This window comes from Palaemon carinicauda, chromosome 15 (assembly GCF_036898095.1).
Source record: "Palaemon carinicauda isolate YSFRI2023 chromosome 15, ASM3689809v2, whole genome shotgun sequence".
Lineage (NCBI taxonomy): Eukaryota > Metazoa > Arthropoda > Malacostraca > Decapoda > Palaemonidae > Palaemon > Palaemon carinicauda.
This window is the reverse complement of record NC_090739.1, coordinates 99,944,430-99,950,854: the sequence shown is the minus strand read 5'-3', so window position 1 is coordinate 99,950,854 and position 6,425 is coordinate 99,944,430.

Sequence of the window (6,425 nt, the reverse complement as noted above, 5' to 3'; positions counted from 1 at the left end):
CTATTCAGGGGAGAAACATCAGGCTCAAATTTATCTCTGAATCAACTCAGAGCGAAAATCACATATTTTATTCGCAGAGCGGATCCTGACAATACACCCGCAGGTCACGATCCGAGGAAAAGTTGCCTCATTCTTAAATTTCTTTAATTGTATGGATTTTGAACATCTCCGTTCATACACTGGCTGGAAGTCTTCCAGAGTGTTCTTTCGCCACTATGCGAAGCAAGTAGAGGAACTAAAAGAGATCTGTGGTAGCAGTGGGTCGCGGTGTTAACCCTACTGTTTAACTCTGCGAGGAACAGTGGTCTTAATTGGGACGATTAATTCCAGGGTGAGTGTGTAGTTACATACTGTACTACAAACTAAGTGAGGGCACTGTGTTGCCCATCCAGACTGTTCCATTTCCGAAGGTGAACCTAGCATAAGTGCAGACATGTGTGCCGAGCGTTTCTAACGCTAATGTCATTGATTTGTAATACAGGCTTTTATGACTTTGATACCTCGGTATCTTAAAAGTGGCATCTAATGTTTTTTCTTTCAGACAAACAAGCTCTGTTTACTATCATACTTATGCTTAAAGTTTTGGGTTATCCTCTTCTTATGTATATATATATATATATATATATATATATATATATATATATATATATATATATATTGTGGTTAACCTGTCTATTTACTGCCTGTCAATAATCTGGTTCTTGAGAACCTTGCGTCTCCTTCACCTGTGTCAATTTATTGGTATAATTGAGCATTCATTCTATGTATCTTATCTGGGATAATTCTAATAGAATTGTTCCTTTATGCAAGCTATGTTGCATTGGTTTTCCTCCTATGCGGATATAAAACCTTTGTCCAATACAAGTATTGTGCGGAGAACTGGTCGATATTTCATATTGACGCAGTGGTTCTTTACAAACTATGCTTTACTTAATATAGGGCGAGACCACTATATTAGCTTACCTGGTATTCATACATAGATATATGTACTCTTCGAGACTTTTCCAGAGTCTAGTAGGACTCTTCCCTGTAGGGGGCAGGAAGCTCTAACATAGTTTATAGTTAGTTGAAAAGATGTATAACGGTAACATCTTAGGTCTCTAGGTCTAGTCAACCGGGAAAAAAAATTACCTCCGGGGAGTACGGCACGTTCTGAGAATCCACAGATACAGTAATGCTCTGGTACACTTCCATCAGGACGACATGGCTTGAGCCCAAAAAACGGATTTTGAGCGAAGCGAAAAATCTATTTTTGGGTGAGATGGCCATGTCGTCCTGATGGACCCGCCCTTGCCTTTCTAAGAAAGGGCTGTAGGACCCCTCCCTACATACAGTATCTGTAGCACCTCATGTACGCTACAAGGAATACAGATGGCGCCAGGATTGGCGCCAGGCACGCATACGAATCGGGGGATAGGGAAGCCTTGGGAGCGGCTCCCCTTTTTCTTTCCCGAATTCGTATCTCGCCAATCACCTCCTACGAGACGAAATCTCTGTCCAGGATGTAGATTGCCATGTGACGTGTCTAGAATACGTCCTCTGATATGTCGCGATATCCCTTTCACGAGGGATACTCGCTCCAGGAGTTAGAATTCTGGTACCTTAAGGTAAATTCTCTGGGAATATCGCCGTAGTTGTAATATACCCTAGGAAGCTGCCCTATAGGAACTTCCATCAGGACGACATGGCCATCTCACCCAAAAATAGATTTTTCGCTTCGCTCAAAATCTGTTATATATATATATATATATATATATATATATATATATATATATATATATATATATATATATACGTGTGTGTATGTGAGTGTCTGTCTCTGTCTATGTGTATGTAACATGATGCTCTATCTAGCTAGAGAGATGAAGAGGAACGACAAATAGTAGTAAAGTAGTTTATAAATTTTTATAAAAGAGAACCTTAGGATTAGAGGTAAGCAAGAGAAGTGATGATTTTTAATGGAAAGCAGAAAGATGAATGAATTAATCTTCATGTAGATTGGGGAAGAATTGTTATAGTCGATTCACATTTGAATTAGACGTACGAATAATGGATAATGGCTAGATTGGAGATGCAGTGAATCAAAGAATAGGAAAAACAAAAAAGGTAGCTGATTATATGCAAATGGCTGGAGAGAGACTTCAACTGTCAGAGGGAACTATGCAGGGAATGGGACTGTTGAGCCAACTTTCCTTCATAAAAGATAAGTTTGGATGTTAAGCAATGATAAAGGAAAGAAAGGTTTAAGCTGCGGAAATTTACTATTTCCTTTATATCAGTAAGAAATATGCAAATTTGTAAATGTGGTAAAAGAAAAAAATGTTAGCTCAGAGTTGAGGGTGAATAAGGGAACTTTGAAGCTGTCCCGTCGTACACAAAGGATAGATGAAAATGTGATAGTGTGTAGGATAAAGAATTCAGCAACACTTGGACGCAAGGAGTGAGAGGGGTCTAAATGGTTAAATAAAAGTAGTAAAAGAGGTTTTTGGAAAGAAAAGGCCATAACCAAAAAGTAAGAGCAAGCACGTATGCGAGATAAAGGAGACTAGTTCATCGTGTGTTTGGTAGTTGTGCAAGCTGTAGATGAACATTTGTAGGTGCTTGATTAGATTCTTCCTTTTATCCCGTTATAGTTATTCTGACTCCGTATTCTAGAAAAGCATCGTTGCTCCTTCTAGGATTCACAAAAAAAGTTATTCATGTTAGCTACTTAGAAAAAAAAAAATTAGTTATCACTGTATAGAATTACATTTCTAAGTATAAGATTCTTTCAACAGTAACATTATAGAAATGAAGAAAAATAAATTTATTACAGCTGGTTTTCTCCAAGCATGTGGAAATTGGATTACCAGTAGATTTATCTTATCAGACGGTAATTCTTTATCTCGACAGGGGAACGATATCATTTCGACACCAATATTTAGTGACAGTTTCTAGGAGGATGTAAACACGACTCCTAGGTGGCAGTTGATCTATTTAAAACATAGAATTTTCAATACCACCTATCCCTTTTCGCTAGATTTTATAAGTACTTCCATATATAAAGCGCTAGCAGTGTTAACACTCTATTCAGTGCATTATTCTTCTATTCCTCCTTTTTCTAGGATGTCAAATCCCTTTTGTTCTCTCTCTCTCTCTCTCTCTCTCTCTCTCTCTCTCTCTCTCTCTCTCTCTCTCTCTCTCTCTCTCTCTCTAAATTCCTAAATTATAGTTGTCTTTCTCGAACCAACCCTCTCAATTTCCTGTACCCTTTCACGATGCAAGTTATCCTAAGTAACATTAAGGTCCTATAATAGTCACAATCACCTCGACCAACTTAGATGTTAACCAAATTTGATGATCACGGATTCCTATCGCCCATTTCTTTGAAATTTTTCCTTAAGCAGAAACATTTTATAGACCCTGGACAGTCACGCAATGCCACTAACAATATCATTCAGTGGACTTTCCAGTCTTCCAGCTTTTTACTGTCTGCCAGGGTCATTTTACATTAATATTACTCTCTTCCTATCTTGAGTTATCATGATCTGTCTCTTTTTCTAGCATACAAGCCTGGAATAAGTTACGGTATAATTTTTTGTTTCATTCTTCAGTTATACAAAGAGAGAGAGAAATTATTTTCACGCGGACTTTCTGACTGCTTCTATTTACCTCCTAAGATTGATAAACTTTTTTCATCTGTCTTCTCTTCTTAAATTGTTCTGTCTCCGTTTTCTGTCACACCTAGTTTGCTTTATTATATATAAACCTTGTTTTGAATAAGACTTTTATAGCTAGAGTAACTTAATACCTTAATTTTAGTGCATTTCTTTTCATCATTGCTGCCATCGACTAAATCTAAGATTTTTTCATCACATTTTCCTCCAGATTTTTAAATATGATTTATTTTTGGAAACCATTAACTTAAAGTTGCTGAAACTTATTTCAAACTGTTTACATAAAACATTCTTTATTTTTAACCACTTGACCCACTACAAATCTAACACTTAAGATTGCAATAGTTCTGTCATATTCATTAGCATTTAGAAAATAAAACGTCACCGTATCTCATTTCTAAACCCAACCAGGCCCATGGTTACTTTCTTTATAAAAGCATATATCTGTCTCGTTGTTTTTCTTATTTCAGGCTCACGCTATGCTCTTAATTAGTGTTCCTGACGTTTCTCTCAATTTCATCTCTGTAATTCATGTACTAATATTCATTTGCTCTTTGATGTGTTTCTTTACTGTCCTCTTGCCTTGTAGCTTTCCTTGTATTTGGTATGACCACAGTTTCTTTAATGGGTATATGGCAGTGCTTGCATGGTTGTATCTATGAAAGAATTTATATATATATATATATATATATATATATATATATATATATATATATATATATATATATATTTATATATATATATACGGTATATATATACATATATATATATATGTATATATATATATATATATATATATATATATATATATATATATATATATATATATATATATATATATATATTTATATATATATACATATTTGTCTCGGGATACCATTCGAAATTTAAGAGAAATTAGAGTTCCAAAACTGGCATACCAAAATATACTATAAATTAGGATATTCTTGCAGGTTTATGGAATATATCCAACCTAACTCCAGCTTCCAAACTCTTTGAATATTATTTTCTTTGATACTTATATTTTCATTTGCGTCTGGAGAATTGATTCGTAGGGTAAAGAATCTAATTTTGTGAATTGAAACCATTTTTTGTTACTTTCAAAGACAAATGGGGATGTGATAAGATCATTTCAAAATGCTTGAACTAATTTGTTAAATTTTTGGAAAACCGGCTTTCTTTTGATTGATGGGAAAATCTCATCCACGTACATCTATCATCATTTCCACATAATATTTGTAAAGAAATATCACAAACCTAGTTTATTTCATTTTATACAGTATTCTTCATTTTGATGATATAACTGCAACCTCAAAGAATATCCCTTTATTTTTTTTTTGTATTTCGAAGAAACATTTGCATAAATAAGATGCAGTCGGATTTCTTTACTTCTTCAATTGGAAGACGTTTTTGTTCCCTTGCCAGTGATGGTTTCAACATTTGGAAGTCCAATTTTCCCTGGTCGCCTTCTCGCCGGATCAGTAGGTTAGTCATCAAGAAAAATTGCGTTCTCTTTTTTCCTATTTCTCAGCAAAAACATCTTGAGCTTTCTATCATTCTCAGTTTGCAGGGCTCACGAGGCTCTTAAATCTCAGAAGAGGATCAGGCTTATTCTGGATTGAATTTTTAAAAGATCCCTTGATGGCTTTATGTACATACATATGGGCTTCCGGGGTTATCTTTCTTTTTGTTTAAATGCTGTTTTATTTTCTACTACTGCAGGATCACTTAAGACTACTTTATTGACCCTTGACATTGAATCCGATTGTCATGTCCGGATCATAAGTGTGGGTCTTACTTGGCATTCAATTTAGGCAAGGATCGAATCGACACGGCCATTATCTCCTCTTCGGTGAAAATTTTGTTTTCTACCTTAGGCCTTTCCCAGCCCGCTCCTCAGTCATTTTACTGCTAAAATCCAGTTCTTCAGAGTCATGTTTCCTCATCAAAAGAGAAGAAACCTTTCTCTAGAAACCTAATAATAAAAAACAGATTTTTCATTATAGTTTTTCACAAGTTTTGCAAGCTCCAATATTATCCTCTTTTATCCTGATAATTATATACAATAGTCATTTGAGGAAAAAATCTACAGCTCGTTATACTCTTCGTTAAACTACTTTTGGCAGCAAATTCATTTCTTCTGCTTTTTGTAACTTCCTTTTCAATTTCAAAGTTTTCCTTGATACTCTCTCTCAATCTTTTTTTTTTTTTTTTTTTTTTTTTTAAACATTGATGTATCAGCTAGTGCCATTCCTTTGGGAGCTTGTTAAAACGGCTGACATGCGTTTCTATTCCTTCCATACTTGTTAAAGCCTTTATCAAAGATATACTACTGCAATTCTACCTTTTGTCTTTTGTATCTTAAATTTGATCTTGTTGATGCTACAACATCTGCAATATTTCTCATCTCCCCTACACCTACTCTTCTTCTTGGCGTTACAGTAGCCTTATCAAGTCTACCAATTGTAGTAATGCTCTTGTTTAAGATTTTCTCCTGCATTGCATAGGTTATTTATCTTTGGATCTCTTTTCCCCGGGTAATCCCGCAATTTTTATCCTCGGTTTACGTAAAACTTTAGAGAAGTTTAAAGTAAGATATCAGAATTAAAGAAAATGTTGGATTTGACTCCGATATTAGCATTTTATGTTTACATGCTCCTTAAAATTTCTATTGGAAAGATTCTATAGTTCAATCAGTCAAATTTGCATAAAAATTTGTGAAACCTTGTCCAAAAAATGTAATAATGATCTCTTCTACCCAGTTATAAA